Source organism: Lithobates pipiens, unplaced genomic scaffold (genome assembly GCF_037356315.1).
Source record: "Lithobates pipiens isolate NorthernLeopardFrog02 unplaced genomic scaffold, aLitPip1_a1.2 Scaffold_74, whole genome shotgun sequence".
Classification (NCBI taxonomy): Eukaryota; Metazoa; Chordata; class Amphibia; order Anura; family Ranidae; genus Lithobates; species Lithobates pipiens.
The window spans coordinates 1,223,894-1,247,228 of record NW_027507897.1 but is presented as its reverse complement, the minus strand read 5'-3'; the positions used below and the strand labels follow the sequence as shown (position 1 = coordinate 1,247,228).

General features: G+C 45.7%; 1 long non-coding RNA gene across 1 annotated transcript in view; it reads right to left on the bottom strand.

The window, feature by feature from the left end:
* Nucleotides 1–23,335, bottom strand: part of LOC143959425 (uncharacterized) — a 47,330-nt gene continuing 23,995 nt past the window's right edge. Inside the window, exon 2 of the long non-coding RNA XR_013270224.1 lies at nucleotides 1–245. This is a non-coding gene — a long non-coding RNA (uncharacterized LOC143959425). The remainder of the gene's footprint in view (nucleotides 246–23,335) is intronic.

Sequence of the window (23,335 nt, the reverse complement as noted above, 5' to 3'; positions counted from 1 at the left end):
TCCAAGTAAAAAACAACTTTTATTGTCTATGTTCAGTAAAAATATCCTAAATAAGGCACCAAGTTAAACACATAATACAAAACTGTACACTTTAAATCAAGGTGAGGACAATTATACAACATGTTATATAAATGCCGTCATACATTTTTAAAGATTCCACTCATAGCGTCTTGAATATGTTCTCGACACGTTTCGCAGGGCAGAGTCTGTTTCTTCAGGAAGACAAACTGATGAAGTAGAACTGTCTAAAGACATAAAATATGGGCATTAACTTCTTGCAAAACAATTATGAAGAAAGTATACAGTGCATGTATAAATACAAAATAATATGATTGTCACAGTGGTAACAAAAATGTGAAGGACGACCTGCTGTATAAGGACTGCAAGATGCTGATATAAATATCTAATGCTCAACAAACACTCCTATAGAGTTTGTATGGCATTAGTGTGGGCGTCAGACCGGCATCAATGAGCTTTAGTCTGGGCATTTGACAGGCATTTTACAAGCATTAATGAGGAGTTAAAAATGCTCCCCAAACACCCTATGGGCAGTTTTGAAGCATTTGATGAACGTTAAAACTGCTCCACAAATGCCTATTCCATTACAGTAAATGAACAAATCTTAATGCCCTGCAACCGCCTACCAGAGCATTTACCATAGACTTGAATGGGGGGCGTTGAAAAGGCTTCAAACACCTCCTGACTCGACATGAGGCTTCAATTTTGAAGCAACAGGATGCTAACGCTTAGTGTGAACAGCACTATATATCTATTGTATCTTGTGCATAGGCATTTGGGGGGCTTTTTAAAACTCCTCTCAAACACCTGCTCTTAATGCCAGTGTGAACTCAGCCTAAGGCAAATTCAGGTAAGTACACAGCTTAAAAAAAAAGAAAACATATATGGGCTGGCCCAAGACATTGTGCTGCCTGGGTCCAGGAATGAAATGCTGCCCAGCCCACCTACCCCCCCCCCCCCAAAAAAAATCCCACCCACCAAAAGCCCCCACAACCATTATTTTATATCATGGCAATGAAAATTAAAATGTAATTTATCAGGAAGTAAGATTTAAATGCAACAGTGGTGGGGGAGTTCAATCAAATGCAATGGTGGTTGGGGGGTTTAGACACAGGCAGGGGAGGCGGGGGGGTTTAGGCACAGACAGGGGCAGCGGGGGGGTTTAGACACAGGCAGGGGCAGCGGGGGGGGGGGGGTTTAGACACAGGCAGGGGCAGCGGGGGGGATTTAGACACAGGCAGGGGTAGCGGGGGGGGTTTAGACACAGGCGGGGGGGGGGTTTAGACACAGGCAGGGGGGAGGTTAGACACAGGCAGGTGTGGGGGGGGTGGTTTAGACACAGGCAAGGGTGGCAGAGGGGATAGACACAGGCAGGGGTGGCAGAGGAGATAGACACAGGCAGAGGTGGCAGAGGGGATAGACACAGGCAGAGGTGGCAGAGGGGATAGACACAGGCAGAGGTGGCAGAGGGGATAGACACAGGCAGAGGTGGCAGAGGGGATAGACACAGGCAGAGGTGGCAGAGGGGTTAAGACACAGGCAGGGGTGGCAGAGGGGTTAAGACACAGGCAGGGGTGGCAGTGGGTAAGAATCAGGCAAGCACCCTGACTGCCATTTGGTATCAGGATGAAATCAGAAATCATTATCAGACCCTACGCTGGTGCAGTGGGTTCTGGGTTCCTCCTGGTGTATGACAATGCCCGGCCTCATGTGACAAGAGTATGCAGCCAGTTCCTGGAGGATGAAGGCATTGATACCATTGAATGGCCCCCACAATCGCCTGACCTAAATCCAATAGAACACCTCTGGGACATTATGTTTCGATCCATCCAACACCGCCAGGTTGCACCTCAGTCTGTTCAGGAGCTCAGTGATGCCCTGCTCCAGATCTGGGAGGAAATACCCCAGGACACCCCAAGACACCATCTGTCGTCTCATTAGGAGCATCCCCAATGTTATCAGGCATGCATACAAGCATGTGGGGGCCATACAAAGCAATGTAAGGGGTGTGATGGGAGATCAATTCACTTTGGTGAGATTTCCTGTTGCCTCTCCCAGACAAAATATGAAGGGAACATTTTCTTAGTAGCAAACTTTTAGAAAAAATACCAGATATGGGTTAAGTACCCATTCACATCGTTGTCACTTGTCATACGAATTTGACAGATCCAAAAATCGCATGACAAGTCGCACCTTGTTGACAATGGAACTGATCGAATGGGTGCGTCTTCGACTTTGAGGTGCCTCGCCGATTTGAAATAGAAGTTCCTGCACTATTTTTTGCGATTTCAGTTTTGCACTTGAAGTTGCGATGACCTGCAGCTTTGAAATCTATTTCAAAGTTGGATTCGGTGTGTGAACGGGGCCTTAACCCTTTCCTACTCCATAAAAAAAACCAAAAAACGACCTTTTACTTTTGCAAACACTATGGGTCGATTTACTAAAGGTAAATAGTCTGATCACTGTGTCACTCCTTAGCTTACTGAATGTGGTGAAGCTCTGTTGACCTCCATAATCCAATCATGTGAAAGTATAAATACTGATTTTTCGATCTTCTTTGCACAGATTTTCACCACATTCACTAAGCTAAGGACAATTTCCCCTGTAAAGTCACACACAGTAAATTCAATTTCTGGGGATGTTTTGTACTCGAATGGTGTACTGAACTCCTCCAACATTCCATCCTGCAGGGGAAGAGGTCTGACTGGCAATTTTAGGGGAAAAAAGAGAGAAGACAGGCGCTAATCACTAGAAAGGGTTTCGGCGCTGATTGTGTGTTGAATCGCGGGAGCCACCACTAAAGGCACAATTGCCGCTAGAAATGGCACACTCAGTATACCTGCGTGCCGTTGTCTACAGTGCGTGCGCCATAGACAGCGTGACTGTCTTTTCCACACGGTTTAGGAGATATTTCTTGCACCTACAGGTGAGCCTTAATCTAGGCTTATCTGTAGGTAAAAGTGGTTTGTAAGGGTTTACAACCACTTTCCACCAAATCCCGTACCTGTACATCATTTGGCTTCAAGTGGTTATATTGGGGTGATATGCAACTGCAGACATCACCCCGGTACCGTTTTTTAGAGCCAACCGTCACTTCCTTGTAATAACAACCGATGCGGCTAAGCAGCGGAGAGAACGTTCCCCCCTCCCCCGCCTTCCGCAGCTCGCCCGTCCCACCAGGAGGCCCAAGCGACCAGCCGCCACGTCTGCCGGCAACCCGGACAAAGCTGGAATCGTCTTTGATCGGGTCTCGTATCTAGTAACCTGGAAGTGATGGCATGACATTACTTCCACTTTACTGGAGTCTTAACCACTTGCCGACTGACTCACGCACATATATGTCGGAAAAGTGGCTCGTTACCGCAAAATCCCCTTTAAGAGGCCGCATGCTGCACCACTGGGGACCCGATGCACGTGGCCGGTGGGCACAATCGCTGCCACCCACGCACGATCACAGGCACGAGTGCCAGAACAAGGATTTGTGTGTGTAAACACACAAATCCCCATTTTGTCAGAAGAGAGACAGATCGTCTGTTCCTACTAAGGCGGAACAGCCATATGTCTCCTCCTCTAGTAATTCCCATCCCCCATACAGTTAGAAACCCACACAAAGAACACAATAATCAGTGTTTTTTTATAACATTGATCGCTGTATAAATGCCAATGGTCCCATAAATGTGTCAAAAGTGTCCAATCTGCCCACCGCAATGTCGCAGTCCCATAAAAAATAAAAATAAATAAAAATCGCAGAGCACAGCTATTACTAATAAAAATAAAACATAAAAATAATACAAGCATTTAAAACCACTGTTGTTGACATTTGGAATGCTTTTAAGTGCAAAGGAGGACCCCAGATCCCCCCATAATAATACCTGACACATGCCTATTGGTGTCATAAAGGATGTTTACATTCATTGTGACGGCAACATAAGTGATTTAAAAAAATAATTTAATTAAAGCGACGGTGTCAAAATAAAATAGTATAAATAATTAGAAAAAAAGCGTACGTTGGTCCTGAACACACACAAAACAATCATTCCACACGTGGGGAATCGCTGCGAACGTCAGATCATGGGCAGGAATTCTAGCACTAGACCTCCTCTGTACATCTAAAGTGGTAACCTGTAAAGGCTTTTAAAGCATTGCCTATGAATAGTAAAATTTATGTTGTTTGTCGCCGTTGTGCGGGCGTGTGCAATTTTAAAACGTGACATGTTTGGTATCTATCCAATCAGCGTGACATCATCTTTTATATTTAAAAAAAAATTGGGTTATGTATTGTGTTTTTTCACAATAAAATGTAAAAAGGTGTAGTCTCTAACCCCCCCCCCCCCCCAAAAAAAGCTGCGTTTGAAAAAACGCTGCACAAAAACCATGTGACATAAACAATGGCAAAACCCACCAACCTCACTGTGCAGAGACGGACCCCTCAGAGTCCCACTCTCCTCTATGGGGAGATTGGATGAAAACGGACCACCTCTCCGCCAGATGGATGGTGGTCCTGGATTTGGTGGACAGGATCAGATTGGATATCGGCGGATGTCAGCAGACGTGTGTCCACTAACATCCACCATTCCATAGAGGTGAATGGATGGTCTGATCAGATCCACCTGAATAACAGACAGGCCGACCTGATCGCACAGCCTGTGTGAAAGGGGGCTTAAAGTCACAACAATATCCTCCTTATTGAACAAATTGAATCCATACATATCCCCCATTTAATCACTTCAGTCCCGGAAGGATCTACCCCCTTAATGACCAGCCCACTTTTTGCGATACGGCACTGCGTTATTTTAACTAACAATTGTGCGGTTGTGCGACATTGTACCTAAACAAAATGTATGCCCCTTTTTTCCCCCACACATAGAGCTTTCTTTTGGTGGTATTTGATCACCTCTGCGGTTTTTATTTTTTTCTCTAGAAACAAAAAAAGACCAACAATTTTGAAAAAATATATATTTTTTACTTTCTGCTATAAACATATCTAATCAAAAAAACAACATTCATCAATTTAGGCCAATATGTATCCTGTTACATATTTTTGGTAAAACAATCCCAATTAGTATATATTGATGGTTTGCGCAAAAGTTATCACGTCTACAAACTAGGGGATAGATTTAGGGACTTTTTTCTTTTTTACTAGTAATGGCGGCGATCAGCGATTTTTAGCAGGATTACGACATTGCGCTGGACAAATCTGACACTAAGGCTGCTTTCACACTGGGGCGGTATTCAGTGCTAAAAATAGCGCCTGTGTAATGCCTGAAAAAAACCGGCCCCTTTAACTCCAGTGTGAAAGCCGGAGGGCTTTCACACTGGAGCGATGCGCTGGCAGGACGGTGAAAAAAGTCCTGCTAGCCGCATCTTTGCAGCGGTGAAGGAGCGGTGTATTCACCGCTCCTACCCATTGAAATCAATGGGACACCGCGGCAATACCGCCGGCAAAGCGCCGCTGCAGCGGCGCTTTGCGGGCGGGTTTAACCCCTTTTTGGCCGCTAGCGGGGGTTAAAACCACCCCGCTAGCGCCCGCACACCGCCGCTAAAACGACGGTAAAGCGCCGCTAAAAATAGCGGCACTTTACCGCCGACGCCGCTCCCGCTGCACTGTGAAAGCAGCCTAAGTGACACTTTTTGGGAACCAGCGACACCAATACAGTGATCAGTGCTAAAAAAATGCATTGTCACTGTATAAATGACACTGGCAGGGAAGGGGTTAACATAAGGGGCAATCAAAGGGTTAAATGTGTTCCCTAGTTGTGCTTTCTTACTGTGTGGGCTGACACTAGATATAGAGAGAGATCGGTGTTCCTGATTAGTAGGAATCACACATCTCTCTCTTCTTCTGTGACAAAACGACGGACTGCCTGGTTTACAAACCACCGTTCTGTTGTTCCTCTGAACGATCGCGGACCCGCTGATTAGGTCCTGCTGTGTCCAATCACAGTGGGAGCGGGTTGCACGCACGTGCCCCAGACCAGGAAGTGCAAACAAAGTACAGGTATGTTGTTTTTGTGCAGCCGGGCCGCCCTGCGGCAGTAAATGTGTGGTGGGCCATTAAGTAGTTAATGGTCCTGGGACATTTTTCATGAAATTATTTCTCATTGTGTGTTTCTCTGCCTCCTTACCATCCTCATCCTCCTTGAGCTCCTCAACCTCTCCTTTCCCCCTCACACCCATTTCTTTTAAACAAGCAGTGCATATTATATTAGTTGCAATCATGTGTGAGCAAAAAATAAAAGAAAAGAATTTGGAGGGGGCTGAGAGCCATAGAGGATATTTTTTGAGTTAAGAATACATATTTGAAAAGATGGTTTTAAAATCAGAGTTTAGTGTCGCTTCTAAGTAGGACTGGGGAAAAAATCTATTTAAATCTTGAATCGAGTTGAGAGGTCAAATCGATTCAAAATTTAAAACAAATTGATTGTTTTAGATTTTTTTTTCACCAACCCGCCAGTCCTGAGGTGCTCCGGACAGGAGTTTTTAGGCGAGGCCATGGCTTCAGGCCTAGTCCACAAGGCAGGAAGCCAAGGACTAGGCCGGAGCCTCGGCCTCGCCTAAAAACTCCTGCCCACAGCTCCTCAGGACTGTCCATCAAAAAAAAACAAAAAAACAAACTTGATTTGAATCGTGAATCGAGTTTTTTTTTTTTAAATCGCCCAGCTCTACTTCTAAGCCTCGTACACAATAATCGTTTTTTTTTTGTTCTACGCGGCGGGCTAAACAAAGAAAAAAAGAAAACTGACAATTCAGGGGGAGCCGCTGTACTATCAATGCAATGTTAGTACGGCGATCTCTCCTGCTGTGTGATTCTGTTGTGCCAGGGGAACAGCCCACCCACCAGAACACTCCGGTCAGCACTGAATGGGAGTCGCTCAGCAGACCTCTTTCAGTCATAACCCTTCCAGAGAAGCTGGCTAAAAGAACGGCTTGTCGGATTGGCTGCAGTACACACGGGCCGAACGAGCCCGACATTCACCCGTGTGTACGAGGCCTCAGAGTCCCCTTCCCATCCAAGTATGAAATCATTTGGCTACAACACAAGCAGTAATACAATCATTGCATTTTTTTATTCAAAATTATTATTAATATTAAACATTTGAGAGTCTATTGTTATTCTCTCTATTGTTAATAAGAGAATCCATTTATAGTAGAATAAAATCCACCAGAAAAACTGAATCTGAGCTTTTATACAATCGACCCGTGATAATGCGATTCTATTACCCTACTGTGCAAATGAAGACAATTAGAGAGAATAGAGCATTGTGCAGCACATGTCAGAAGAAACATGCAATAATAATTCTGCCCATACGGCTTCAGTTCACAGATAGGACAATTAGGGCCGTTCACACCACAAAAACACATTCCAGATCTGTTCCGGATGTGTTTCTGCATGTGTGTCTTTAGTGCATTTTTGGATACATTCCTGATGCTTTTTTTTTCTTTTTTTCAGTGTAATGGGATCCGGTGCGTTTTTGATGCACTACAGTGCATTTTTCATGCATTTTACCGCGTTCCAGTACAGGAAAAATGCAATACTTACATTTTTTTTTCTGGAACTGGAGAGCCCCGGAACTGACCGCACTGGTGTGAAATATGCCATAGAAAACCATATAAACTACTTTCCATGCGTTTTTGATGCAGAAAAAAATGCACTGGACTGCATGTGGTGTGAACAACCAGCTATGAGTGACTCCTGTATTGTACAGCCGCTCAATACCTGGGAAGGGAGACAAGCACTATTGCCTGTTGTCAGCTGACATGGCAGAGCAGCTATAGGATCTGGAAGGATCCCGACCATATTGTTGGGATCCACCCAGCTGCCTGAATCTCAATCCACGAGTAAGGCCTGGTTCACACCTGTGCATTTTTTAGTGCGTTTTTAGTTTTGCAGAAACACACTACAGTATGGCTATAGTTCACATCCGTGCGTTTTATGTTACATTTCCTTATTTAGGGCCACATGCAGTCCAGTGCATTTTTTTTCTGGAATCAAAAACGCATGTAAAGTAGGTTATATAGTTTTTAACCCTTTCATGACTAAGTCTATTTTTGGCATCTTGTGTTTACAAGTTAAAATCCATACTTTTTGTTAGAAAATAACTTGGAACCCCCAAACATTATATATATTTTTTTAGCAGAGACTCTAGAGAATAAAACGGCGATTGTTGCAATATTTTATGTCACACGGTTTTTGCGCAGCAGTGTTTTAAACGCAACTTTTTGGCAAAAGGGACACTTTCATGAATTAAAAAAAAAAAACGAAACAGTAAAATTAGCCCAGTTTTTTGCACAATGTGAAAGATAATGTTACGCCGAGTAAATAGACACCAAACATGTCACACTTTATAATCGCATGCACTCGTGGAATGACGATAAACTACGGTACCTAAAAAATCTCAATAGGCGACAATTTAAACATTTTTTTACGGTTACCAGGTTAGAGTTACAGAGGAGATCTAGTGCTAGAATTATTGCTCTCGCTCTGACGATCGCGGCGATACCTCACATGTGTGATTTGAACACCGTTTACATATGTGGGCACGACTTACGTATGCGTATCGCGGGGATGGAGGGCGCTTTAAAAAAATGTTTATTTTTTTATTTATTTTAAAATTAATAAATTGTTTTTTTTAAAAAATAAAAATTTTGATCACTTTTATTGCTGTCACAAGGAATGTAAACATCCCTTGTGACAGTAATAGGTGGTGACAGGTACTCTTTATGGAGGGATGGAGGGTCTAAAAGACCCCCCATCCCTCCTTTACACGTCAATGTATTCAGATCGCCGAAAACGAAGATTCTGAATACTGTATATTTTTTTTTAAAACCGGCGCCATTGGCAGCCGAGTAAACGGGAAGTGACGTCATGATGTCGCTTCCGTGTTTACAATTAGGAGACTGGAATGAAGCCGCTTACTGCTTCATTCCAGTCCCTCCCCAGCCGCTGGAAGCGGCGGATGTGAGATCGGTGCTCCTGATTGAACGGGAGCACCGGTAAGAGCGGCGGGAGGGGGGGGGACGTCCCAATCCTCCGGCATAACAGCCGAGCGGCTTTTAGCCGCATCGTTTGTTATGGTTGGATAGCCGATCGCCCGCTCTGCAAAACGGTACCGGGATGATGCCTGCAGGTGCGGGCATCATCCCGGTATAACCCCCGGAAGCCGAGTACGCACATCTGTGTACGCTCGGCGGGAAGGGGTTAAGAAGAACACGCTGCATTTTTCCTGCACTGGAACACTGTAAAAAGAAACAAAAAAACACTGGAATGCACCTAAATGCACTAAAACACACATATCCGTATTTAGGGCCAGTTCATATCATAGAAACGCAGTTCGGATGCGTTACAGATCCTTTTCGGCATGCGTGTTTTTGATGCAATCCAGGTCATTTTTTCTACCTCTTTTTTCTTAACCTTAAATGTGTGTTTCAGTGCGTTTTTGGTGCATTTAGTTGCATTCCAGTGCGTTTTTGGCATGTTTTACAGTGTTCCAATATAGTCAAGTGCAGGAAAAGTTTTTTCTGGAACTGGAACACTGTAAAATGCACCAAAAACGCACTGAAACACATATGTTCTTATTTAGGGCCAGTTCACACCACATGCAGTCCTGTGCGATTTTTCCTACATCAAAAACGCATGGAAAGTAGGTTATATGGTTTCCTATGGCATAGTTCACACCAGTGCGGTCAGTTTCAGGGCTTTCCAGTTCCAGAAAAAAAAAAGTAGAACACGCTGCATTTTTCCTGCACTGATCTGTATTGGAATGCTGTAAAAAGCATCAAAAACGCACTGGAACACACATGTCCTTATTTAGGGTTAAGAAAAAATGGGAGGGAAATGCACTGGACTGCATTAAAAATGCACCAAAAACGTGCATGCAGAAAAGCATCTGGAACGCATCCGGACTGCGTTTCTATGGTGTGAACTGGCCGTAAGGACCTGTGTGTTCCAGTGCATTTTTGATGCGTTTTACAGTATTGCAGCACAGTCCAATGAAGGAAAAATGCAGCATGTTCTATTTTTTTTCTGGAACGCACTGGAAATGCAAGCACTGGTGTGAACGATGTCATTGAAAAGCATATAACCTACTATCCATGCGTTTTTTAGGCAGAAAAAAATGCACCGGACTGCATGTGGTGTGAACTGGCCCTTTACCATTGGTCATTGGATCCGACTACAACTGAGAGCAGTGAAGAATTGGGGTGAAGGGTGCGATGCCCCCGAGCATCCATTGGGTGAGGAGGGGGCATCCAGGGACAGAACAGACACAGACTGCCGAAGCAGCTCCGTCTGTCTGGAAACTCCCCAGGGGGTGGTAGGTCTGCCCACAGCTCCCCGGGCACCTCGGGCACACACTACTTGTTTGGTATATTGCACTCCGCTTCTCTGCTAAGGCAGGAATACAGAGGGGGGCGGTAATATCACTCCGCCTGACACTGCCGCACTATAGAAGCCGCATCGGCTGATGCGCCGGCTGTTCTCTGTGTGGCCGGCGTTTCCGCTGCCAATAAACAGTCCCACATCTGATAGTCGGCTCGGCAAGCCGAGGTGTCGATCAACCAGTCACTGTGTGGCGATCGACGGGTTGCCAACCCCAGCTATAGAGGGATATGCATTCTTCATATTTCATGTCTGAGGTTTACAAACACTTTTACCCCCCCCCCCATCATTAGTGGTCATGGAAGTGTCATGTGACCATCCCTGTATTAGGGGTCTGGGGCAGTGAAAGTCCCCTCCCCCTCCTATTTCTAGTCATAGCAGCCCCCTCTATGTATATGGGATGGAGGACAGGAAGTGTTACTGAATGATCACCATGGTGACCAGGAAATATAATGCAGATCTGAGGGCTGCTACTCTGCAATATATTACATTTGTTTTATATCATCAGAGGGGGGAGGGGGGTCAGCTTACACATTATAGGGGCCTCAAGTCCGCCCTCCCCTCCCCCACACCCCCTCTCTTCCAGCAATGATGAGGGGGATTAGGAGGCACAGACTGGGGGGGGGCAGATGAGGGGTGATGGGGGGCTCCAGCTATGTCTGCCCCCCCTCCCCCGGATATTATCACCTCTACAGCCGGCTATATACTCCCCATTACACCTCAGAGCTCACCTCACACCACAGAGCGCACACAGTACATTCTGTCAGACCTACCCCCCACCTACTTACCTCCCCCCCACCGCCTTCTCCTACCTACCCCCGGCTCTCCTCCCCTCTGTACTCCTCACCTGTAAAGCTCTGCTCTCCTCACTCACCAAAATTCCCGGATTGGGTGATTTCTTCAGCTTTCCCAGCAAATATAAACTCATAACAATTTCTCATACACAACCATTAGCCAAGATGGCGCCCAACTCCCACTCTCCTCACTGCACAGCCTTCAGCTGATTGGACAGGGACATAGTGGTATGCAAATTAGCTATGGGAAAACGGAGACTGCCACCTAGTGACAATTTTAAAGAATTAAACCCTTAAAAAACCCATTAGAATGTAATGAAATGTGAAATGAATGTAATGATATAAGATGTAGATGTGTACAGTGTTGTATGATGACATATGGGCAACAAATACGATGCTGTGAGGTCACCATAAGATGAATGATAGGCGCTTACTAGAGGGGGATGAGGCTGAGCCTGTCTCAGGTCACTTCTCATTACGAGTTGCTGAGTGCGGTTGCTCTGAGCTGTTGCTCTGCGATCTCACAGCGTTTGACTGCTTTTCCTTGTGACTGACTGCGATTTTATCGATTTTAATTGATAGTTATCGCTATTTCTACCATCTTATTGCTAATTATAATATTATTATTAATATTATAATTTTTTAGCCTTTTTCAGGTATAAAAGGCACCCTTATACCATCGGGATGCGTCGTCCTTCTCGTCCCGGATCCCGGCAGAGGCGTTCTCGTCAGGACGGCGGAGAGTCACCCATCGCCCATCGGACGAGGTCTAGAGCCCGTCGGAGGAGACAGGAGGACCATAGGAGCCGTTCTCCTAGAGACCGCGGCAGAGCTCCTCAACAACCCCCATCACCACCGCCACCCATCCAGCCGGGTGGTGAGGACCAGCTGACATGTTCCATTTGTTTAATAGATTTTCAAAATGGAGAAGACATTACGACTCTGCCCTGCAGTCACCAATTCCACCTGGAATGCATCCAGCGATGGGCGCAGCAGAGCAGGACCTGTCCTCTGTGCCGGGCTGCTGTTCCCCGACTGCCCCGCAGACTGCCCGCTGATGCCCCAATCACCTTGGAAGAAATGCTCAACTACTGGTTTGACATTCGTGTTGATCCCAATGGTGCTCCATATCTGTTTCTAATCCCCATTGTGTGACACATTTTCTTTTTATATACATTACATGAAGTGGTGTAGTACTAGTTCAGGGGTCTCCAAACCTTCTAAGGAAAGGACCAGTTTACTGCGGGAGGAATAGTGCCCCGTTATTGGAGTCTGTGGGAGGAATAGTGCCTAATTATTGGAGTCAGTGGGGGGAATAGTGCCCCATTATTGCAGTCAGTGGGGAAATAGTGTCCAATTATTGGAGTCAGTGGGGAGGAATAGTGCCCCATCATTGGAGTCAGTGGGGGAAATACTGCCCCATTATTGGAGTCAGTGGGAGGAATAGTGCCCCATTATTGGAGTCAGTGGGGGGAGTGGTACCCCATTATTGGAGGCAGTGGCAGGAATAGTGCCCCATCATTGGAGTCAGTGGGGGAAATAGTGCCCAATTATTGGAGTCAGGAGGGGAATAGTGCCCCATTATTGGAGTCAGTGGGAGGAATAGTGCCCCATTATTGGATTCAGTGGGGGAAATATTGTCCAATTATTGGAGTCAGTGGGGGAATAGGGCCCCGTCATTGGAGTCAGTGGGGGGAATAGTGCCCCATTATTTGAGTCAGTGGGGGGAATAGTGCCCCATTATTGGAGTCAGTGGGGGGAATAGGGCCCCATTATTGCAGTCAGTGGGAGGAATAGTGCCCTGTCATTGGAGTCAGTGGGAGAATACTGACCCGTCATTGGAGTCAGTGGGGGAATAGTGCCCTATCATTGGAGTCAGTGGGAGAATAGTGCCCCATTATTGGAGTCAGTGGGGGGAATAGTGCCCCATTATTGGAGTCAGTGGGAGGAATAGTGCCCCATTATTGGAGTCAGTGGGGGGAATAGTGCCCCATCATTGGAGTCAGTGGGGGAATAGTGCTCCATTATTGGAGTCAGTGGGGGAATAGTGCCCCATCATTGGAGTCAGTGGGGGAATAGTGCCCCATTATTGGAGTCAGTGGCAGGAATAGTGCCCCATCATTGGAGTCAGTGGGGGAAATAGTGCCCAATTATTGGAGTCAGTGGGGGAATAGTGCCCCATTATTGGAGTCAGTGGGAGTAATAGTGCCCCATTATTGGAGTCAGTGGGGGAAATAGTGCCCCATTATTGGAGTCAGTGAGGGGAATAGTGCCCCATTATTGGAGTCAGTGGGGGGAGTGGTACCCCATTATTGGAGGCAGTGGCAGGAATAGTGCCCCATCATTGGAGTCAGTGGGGGAAATAGTGCCCAATTATTGGAGTCAGGAGGGGAATAGTGCCCCATTATTGGAGTCAGTGGGAGGAATAGTGCCCCATTATTGGATTCAGTGGGGGAAATAATGTCCAATTATTGGAGTCAGTGGGGGAATAGGGCCCCGTCATTGGAGTCAGTGGGGGGAATAGTGCCCAATTATTTGAGTCAGTGGGGGGAATAGTGCCCCATTATTGGAGTCAGTGGGAGGAATAGTGCCCTGTCATTGGAGTCAGTGGGAGAATACTGCCCCGTCATTGGAGTCAGTGGGGGAATAGTGCCCTATCATTGGAGTCAGTGGGGGAATAGTGCCCCATTATTGGAGTCAGTGGGGGGAATAGTGCCCCATTATTGGAGTCAGTGGGAGGAATAGTGCCCCATTATTGGAGTCAGTGGGGGGAATAGTGCCCCATCATTGGAGTCAGTGGGGGAATAGTGCTCCATTATTGGAGTCAGTGGGGGGAATAGTGCCCCATCATTGGAGTCAGTGGGGAATAGTGCCCCATCATTGGAGTCAGTGGCAGGAATAGTGCCCCATCATTGGAGTCAGTGGGGGAAATAGTGCCCAATTATTGGAGTCAGTGGGGGAATAGTGCCCCATTATTGGAGTCAGTGGGAGTAATAGTGCCCCATTATTGGAGTCAGTGGGGGAAATAGTGCCCCATTATTGGAGTCAGTGAGGGGAATAGTGCCCCATTATTGGAGTCAGTGGGGAATAGTGCCCCATCATTGGAGTCAGTGGGGGAATAGTGCCCCATCATTGGAGTCAGTGGGAGGAATAGTGTCCCATCATTGGTGTCAGTGGGAGGAATAGTGCCCCATGATTGGAGTCAGTGGGGGAATAGTGCCCCATTATTGGAGTCAGTGGGGGGAATAGGGCCCCATTATTGGAGTCAGTGGGAGGAATAGTGCCCTGTCATTGGAGTCAGTGGGAGAATACTGCGCCGTCATTGGAGTCAGTGGGGGAATAGTGCCCCATTATTGGAGTCAGTGGGGGGAATAGTGCCCCATTATTGGAGTCAGTGGGAGGAATAGTGCCCCATTATTGGAGTCAGTGGGGGGAATAGTGCCCCATCATTGGAGTCAGTGGGGGAATAGTGCTCCATTATTGGAGTCAGTGGGGGGAATAGTGCCCCATCATTGGAGTCAGTGGGGGGAATAGTGCCCCATTATTGGAGTCAGTGGCAGGAATAGTGCCCCATCATTGGAGTCAGTGGGGGAAATAGTGCCCAATTATTGGAGTCAGTGGGGGAATAGTGCCCCATTATTGGAGTCAGTGGGAGTAATAGTGCCCCATTATTGGAGTCAGTGGGGGAAATAGTGCCCCATTATTGGAGTCAGTGAGGGGAATAGTGCCCCATTATTGGAGTCAGTGAGGGGAATAGTGCCCCATTATTGGAGTCAGTGGGGAATAGTGCCCCATCATTGGAGTCAGTGGGGGAATAGTGCCCCATCATTGGAGTCAATGGGAGGAATAGTGTCCCATCATTGGTGTCAGTGGGAGGAATAGTGCCCCATGATTGGAGTCAGTGGGGGGAATAGTGCCCCATCACTGGAGTCAGTGGGAGGAATAGTGCCCCATCACTGGAGTCAGTGGGAGGAAGTGATCCATCATTGGAGTCAGTGGGGAATAGTGCCCCATCATTGGTGTCAGTGGGGGGGAATAGTGGCCCATTATTGGAGTCAGTGGTGGGAATATTGCCCCATCATTGGTGTCAGTGGGAGGAATATTGCCCCATCATTGGAGTTGGTGGGAGGAATAATGCTTCAAGGGCAGGATAAAAGCAAGCAAAGGGCCACATCTGGCCCCAGGGCTGCAGTTTGGTGACAACTGTAAGGCCCCTTTTACACGACTGACCCGCTTGGATCCATTTTCAGTCAGATCTGAGCCGGCCACTCATTGACTCATATGGGCAGGCGGATGTCAGTGAAGATGTGTCCGCTGACACCCACCTGCCATCCGACCTGACAAGATCTGCTCAAAACAGACAGATGGCGATATGTTTGCCATCCGTCCAGCGGATCAGATGGGATCGGATGAGAACGGTCACGCAGTCCATTTTCATCCGATGTGCCCATAGAGAACAGCGGGGCTCTGATAGGTCCATCCCTGCACAGGGAGCGGAGACAGACCTGTCATCTGCCGGCTCAGCGAGGATCAACGGAGCGATCCCCCACTGAGCTAGCGGAGCCCATCCATCCGATTCGTCCCGTGTGAAGGGGGCCTAATAGTTAAGGGTTTGAAAAAAATGTATAGAAAATGTATACATGTAAATGTATAAATATTTAACATCTTTCCTCTATACAGCATACTTCTAGCAGTTTTATAGTAATTGATGTTTTGAGAAAAAAAACAAAAAAAACAAAAAAAAATTGTATGAATGTATAAGTATAGTAATAACAGATATTTTCTTTTTAGACTGGGTATTTTTATAAAAAAAAAAAAAAAAATACTAAACATGCCTATACTTACCTGCTCTATGCAATGGTTTTGCACAGAGCAGCCCCTCTGGGTACCCCCCACTGGCACTCCAGGACCCTCCTCTTCATCAGGTGCCCCCACGGAAAGCCGCTTTCCCTGGGGGCACCTGTGCGTGCTCACTCCCGAGACTCGCTGCTGCATCTATTGACACAGAAAGCGGGACTCTGGCCACCGCGCACCCCCATGTCATCGGATTTGATTGACAGCAGCTGTAGCCAATCGCTCCCACTGCTATCAGTCTGTCCAATGAGGAGAGAGACAGCGGTGGAAGCTGGATCGGATGGGCTCAGGTAAGGAAAAGGGGGGTTGGGTGGGCGGCTTCAGCAGAGAAGGTCCTTCTCCTTAGTACATAGAGTGCATTAAGGTGATAAAACTTAGGGCTTTAGAAGCACATTTAGATAGCCATACACTGTAAGATTTGGAGAGGTTGAAGGAAAGAAAACGACTGATTAGGAGAGAGCAGATCGCACACACAGATTATAGGACGAGGCCTACTACAAACATACATCCAACATTAGAAAATCGATGACTAGCATCCAGTAGGGTAGCTTAGTGTAGTTTAGTGTAGGTCCTGCCCTAGAAGAGTCTACCTTGTCGTGGTGGGCAGGCTTGGAATCTATTGGTCAAAAGTATGTTAGCGAATGGGAGAGAGGATCACTAGATCGTCACTTCTGACCAATCGATTTCACCAAAGGACTCTTGGTTTAATCAGAGCACATGAAAAAAGTTCATGAATCAGGTTTACATCCACTTTACGATGAAAGGAGGCTCCAGGCCTCAAGACAACCTTGTCCATACAAGTTTTATACAAGACAATATTGCTAGCACTCACCTCGCAGACATGATGGCAATAAGGAAGGCCACCTTGTGAAAGTTGGCTGGGGATACACTTTAAAGTGGAGCCTACAATCCTAAAATGACCCCCCCTACATGCACTCACAGCCCCCACCCCCCTCTGTATAGTAAAATGCTATTCTTCAGTTAACTTTTTTCATACCACTCTCCTGGGATACCACATCATGTATCCTAGGAGGCTACAGGAGAAGGGATCTGCAGCATCTGATAGGCAGACGTGGCGTGCATCATCTGGAGGGGTGGGGGCGGGGCTTGTGCCTGAACCCAGAAGAGGCAGCCAACTCTCAATGACCAGGATGGCAGCATGGGACCCAGGATGTGACAACTGAGTAGCGGATCGCAGCAAGACAACACTGGATTGTCTGGGCAGAGACAACCCAGCATAAGAGGGACTTAAAACAATGTTATATATATAACCATATTATCTATACCAGCTTTTATCAGCCAGGATGTCCAGGCACCCTGGGGCACCGTGAGGTTTCTTCAGAGGTGCCTTGGCAAAATGCCTGAAAATTGCCCCAAAATTGTATACAAGCCAGCATGTGGATAAAGCTGCCTTTCAGCCACAGGTTTCCATTGTGCACCATTACAACCTTCTTGAGGGCACTTTAGCTGAGTGATGGAGAAAATTTGAGGGAAAAGAGAAACCTTGGAATCCTAGTCAATACCAGTTTATAAAAGATGATTTGCTTTGGAAGAATAAATCCCCCCCTAATGTTGGGGGTCCTACATGTGTGGATGCTGCTGTGTTATGCAAAACTATTAGAATAGTTTTTACCTTTTGAAATGGGGAGCCCCCAGACTGTCCATATTTTTTAAAGGGTGCCTTGACTGATAAAAGTTTGAAAAATAATGATCTATACAATGAAAAGACTGAAAAGATTGTTCAATGTGCCATATATTTAATTGCCATTAACAATCAGGCCGCCTTCACACCTGGCCGACACATTGTTTTGTTTTGGTGCATTTGTTGTGTGACAGCATAGGGCAGCCAGCGCCAAAGTAGCTCCTGTACTTTTTTTTCAGCGGAGAGCCAAGCATATTTTGTCACAAGACTGCTACCCGGGTTTGGGGTGACATTGAGGTTCTGTTCACACAGGAAAGGGGTGTTCTGTGCACATTTCCTGCATGGGAGGGGAACACGTTTCACATGCGGTCTCTTTTTATTTGTTTGATTTTTAGTTGATGATATTGATTAGGAGGTGATCATGGATTTTGTAAAGGGTGCTGCCTTTCAAGACGAATACGAATTGTATAGATTGATGTGTCATTATAAAACTTGACCACTAGATGGAGATGGATTATCCACTCTGAATTAAAGTGATAGTAAAGTCTTTTATGACATTTTTACCTATAGGTAAATTTATAATAAAGCTTACATGTAGGTAATAGGAATATATAATAAATGTGCACTGTTTAGGAGATATTCCAGTGAGCAGCAGCCAGTGACATCACCAGCGCATGTACTTTGAAGAAACTGAACATTGGTGCCATTCCTTCAGAGCTCTGTGTTGAGGCTCCCGCACGAATGCGCTGGACTGACATTTTTGCAGCTACCACATCCAAATTGCAATAGTGTGAACCCAGCCGTAGCCTCCCTGGCGGTATGATTATGTCAGATCTTTGCGTCTCAAAGCAGTACAATTATTTTGCATAGGAATTTGGCGTTTTGTGTTAGAAATAACACACTTAAATCTGTCCAAACAAGAGTCTAGTAGACATCCCGGGTATGATGAAGTTTGAAACACAAACTTATAATATAATAAATATAAATAATTCTAAAAAATAATAATATGATAGTAATAAAATTAATTTCCACATAATTAACTATCACTCAATTTTGCAAGTGTTCTAATTTACTATTGGCGTTTTCTAGCTGGTCTAAAAACACTTTTGACATAAAGGCACACTTTTTGGTTGCTATGGACAATTTCCAGTTTCCAGGCAGTATTTATAATACAAGAAGAATCACTAAAAAAGAGTGTATATCCTCTGATGGGAAATTAAATAGGGTTACTGGCAATAGGTAATAGTACAAGAGTAGAAGAGATTAGAGTCTTTCTACTATTACCTATTGCCAGTAAACTATTTAAAATCCCATCAGAGGATATACACTCTTTTTCAGGGATTCTTTTTCTATTGTACTAGAGATGTGGGTTCACTGACAATCAAGTCTCATACAGGGGCGACACCACTCCTCTGTAGTGATGGCGGAACGGTTCTCTCCCGGCGGTTGTTTCGTGGCGAATTTCGGCTGTTCGCGGTCCGCCCGATCAGCGGACTATTGCCGCCATTCACCGGGCGGGCTTCCGTGTTTACTGTGTAAAAGAACTTTGACCTATGATGACACATCCATCATGGGGTACAGGCAGGCATGTACTGGCCATCGGGACTACCGGGAGTTTCCCTGTGGGCCGATGGCTCAGTGGGCCACTCTGATGTAAGGGGGCTGGTGATGGGACACTCTGATGTAAGGGGGTGCTGATGGGACACTCTGATGTAAGGGGGTGCTGATGGGACACTCTGATGTAAGGGGGTGCTGATGGGACACTCTGATGTAAGGGGGCTGGTGATGGGACACTCTGATGTAAGGGGGCTGGTGATGGGACACTCTGATGTAAGGGGGCTGGTGATGGGACACTCTGATGTAAGGGGACTGGTGATGGGACACTCTGATGTAAGGGGACTGGTGATGGGACACTCTGATGTAAGGGGACTGGTGATGGGACACTCTGATGTAAGGGGGCTAATGATGGGACACTCTGATGTAAGGGGGCTAATGATGGGACACTCTGATGTAAGGGGGCTAATGATGGGACACTCTGATGTAAGGGGGCTAATGATGGGACACTCTGATGTAAGGAGGTGCTGATGGGACACTGATGTAAGGGGACTTGTGATTGGACACTCTGATGTAAGGGGGCTGGTTATGGGACACTCTGATGTAAGCAGGTGCTGATGGCACACTCTGATGTAAGGAGGTGGTGATGGGACACTCTGATGTAAGGGGGCTGGTAATGGGACACTCTGATATAAGGGGGTGCTGATGGGACACTCTGATGTAAGGGGGCTGGTGATGGGACACTCTGATGTAAGGAGGTGCTGATGGGACACTCTGATGTAAGGGGGCTGGTGATGGGACACTCTGATGTAAGGGGGCTGGTGATGGGACACTCTGATGTAAGGGAGTGCTGATGGGACACTCAAACTGTAAGTGGGCCGGTCTGGATGAAGTCCAGGGCCACATTTCTGTCCCAGTCCAGCCCTGGGTACAGGACAGCCAATTGAGACATTACAGCACATGGACACTTGGACATTCCCCCTAACTTATAAATAGACCTGATCCGGCGGCCATTTTACATTCTTTCTTCTGTCACTATAGGGAGAGATTGCTGTGTGGAGCAGGGAGAGATTGCAGTGACCCAAATCGCTAGCTATTTGGTACACAAAAGTTCTTTTCAGGACTGGTATAGGTGTTAGGTGTAGTTCAGGATATAGGTTTGAGGCACTGCTGTGCTACTGATTGTTGCAGCAGCCTGAGTGTCTTTTGTCAGTTTAGAGAAAGGGACAGGACGGTGTGTGCTGCAGGGACAGTCAGTTTAATCATTAGCTGTTACTATCAGGTCCACAAAAGTACTATTCAAGTTATTGTTCCAGCAGCCTCTCTTTTGTCAGTTTATATAGGGACAGGCAGGAAGCTGTGTGTGAGGCAGTGAGGGTCAGTTTAATCAGTAACTGTTACTATATTAGGTCCACAAAGGTTCTTTTCAGGACTGGTATGGTAATAGGCTTGTACACGTATAATATTCTTTCCTCCAAATATAGAAAGAATATTATACTTGACTGCTGCCCTTCTGCTGCAGTCTGCTAATCAGTCACAACCTACTTGTTCCACAAAGGTCCTTATAAGGACTGGTAACTTGGTCTAGGGTGCTAGAGTACATAGGGTTGAGTGAGGTACAGTCTGCTATTCTATAAGGACTGGTATAGGTCCACAATACATAGGGTTGAGGTGCACTACTGCTGACTGCTGCCCTATACTGCAGCAGTCCTTCATCAGTATAGGGACTGACGTACAGTCTGCTAATCAGTCACACACAACCTACTTGTTCCACAAAGGTCCTTATAAGGACTGGTAACTTGGTCTAGGGTGCTACAGTACATAGAGTTGAGTGAGGTACAGTCTGCTATTCCGTAAGGACTGGTATAGGTCCACAATACATAGGGTTGAGGTGCACTACTGCTGACCGCTGCCCTATACTGCAGCAGTCCTTCATCAGTATAGGGACTGAGAGTTTTGTCACAGGGTTATTTAAAAAATGACAGGCAGAGGAAGAGGCAGGCCCTTCCGCAGGGGTAGGGCAGGAGCAACAGGCTTGATCCAAAGTGGGAAGTTGCAGAAGGTGCGTTCAATTCATTTAAAGGACGCACCAGACTTGGTTGAGTGGCTCACTCAGCCTTACTCTTCTGCACCCTCCTCATCCTCTCGATCTGCACCCTCTTCTTCACTCTCTGCTATGTGCACCCCCAAAGACACTACCACCAACAACACCATCACCTCCACATACCTTCCGCTTGAGTCACAGGAATTATTTTCCGATCCATATCAAGACATTTCTGATGCGCAGCCACTCTTGGTATTGGATCAGGAAGAGGAAGTAGCAACAAATGCTACTCAGCAGTCTGACGCCAGTACCCAGATCAGCCCAAGGAGGAGGTTGGTCCCCGGTGTTGCTGCCTACTTCGAGATCTCTACTTATAGCGGTGGGGAAGGTGACGTCGATGATGACATGTCTAGTGATGTCACGTGGGTGCTCACAAGAGAGGAAGAGGAGGGGAGTTCGGAGGGAGATATGGACCAGCAGATAGGGAGGAGAAGCAGGAATAACTTACATTGCACAGGAGGGACAAAGCAGACTGCAAATGTATCAGGAGCGAGTCATCGACCATGTACGGTGTTAGGTGCAATTGTCAACTTAATTGCTTTCTAGTTTATATTGCTGTGCCAAATTTTAGCTCTTTAAAGAATGAGACACAGAAAGACCATGCTCCGTATGCCAGCTTTGAGCTTCAAATGTCCCGTGCTCAGCTTCTTCCTCTTTTTTATTATCTTATATAGGGTGGTTACAAAAGTATAGGTTTTAGCAAAGTTTCCATATAAGGTAACAAGCAGTTAATTTCAACATACATCACGCGATGGTCAGTCGTTTAACAGAAAACCACAAACTACAACCTTGCAACATATTTTGACACGTACACATAGAATGCAGAGAGAGAAATGAAAGAAAATTAAACAAAACTTAAGTAGAACTATAATCCATTAATTTCCAATCTTATCATTTTTCCCCCTTTGACATCATACCCTTCACCATTCTGGGTCCTTGCAAACAAGTGAACAGCCGATACTTCAAAGAGTACTATCCCTGACCGCGGGTTGTCAGAGGAGGATAAGTCTTCTCTATTTACCCTCATCCCTCAAATCCATACCAGCATCTTATAAGCAAAGAGAATAGAAAAGGGGTGATGTCAAAATACCCTTTTTATCATTAGAGTTCCTTAATATCTTTCTCTTTCCATTCTATCTGTTCGTGCCTTAATCTTCCTATATAAGCAACAGTTTATTATGGTAGGCAATACAAAAGCTAAAATTAGAATAAGCATCGGATTGAGCATCCAATTGAAAATACCCGTAGCTGTGGGTGACCATCCACTGAAAACATCGTACCAATGGTGGGTAGTTTCAGCTCTTATCTGTGAGGATAAATGTATTAATTTTCCTTTATCTATAACTGCAGATATTAGATTATTTTGAAGGGTATGTTCCTGTGTCTCTATGTGTTTTCTAAGTATTTCGGACTCTCTTAAAATTTGTTGTAAGGGCTCTAATGATATTATGAAAGGTGTAGTATCAGTAAGATTATCTACCGTCCATTCTTGATTGAATATTCTATGTGCATCTGGTTCAAAAAGGAAAGTTTCATTCTGCCATTTAAGCATTTTAACATTCTTTACACATCCTGAATAAGGAGCTGTTTTATTTAAACTTTCCATAGTTTCCTGATCATTTGTAATTAAACAAATATGTTGTGGTCCTATCTCCATAAATCTGTTTCCTACACTTACTGGTAGTCTCTGAAACTTACATATATTAGATTGATGTTTCAATAAGCAAGGTTCATAGACTGGAGAACTTCTTCCACAAACTATTCCCTTATTAGTTTTAGTACATAGACTTAGATCATGAGTCATGTTTTGTGTATCTACATAATGTCCATAGATCTCAGGATACCAAAATTCAGGTAGATCCTTCCCTATCAGGAGTGGCATTACTATTAACTTACACATTACCTCAATCCCTTCTACTTTATATACATCAAATCTTCCAGCACACCATCTTTCTTCACATTCAACTTCTTTTCCTGGTACTTCAAACCAT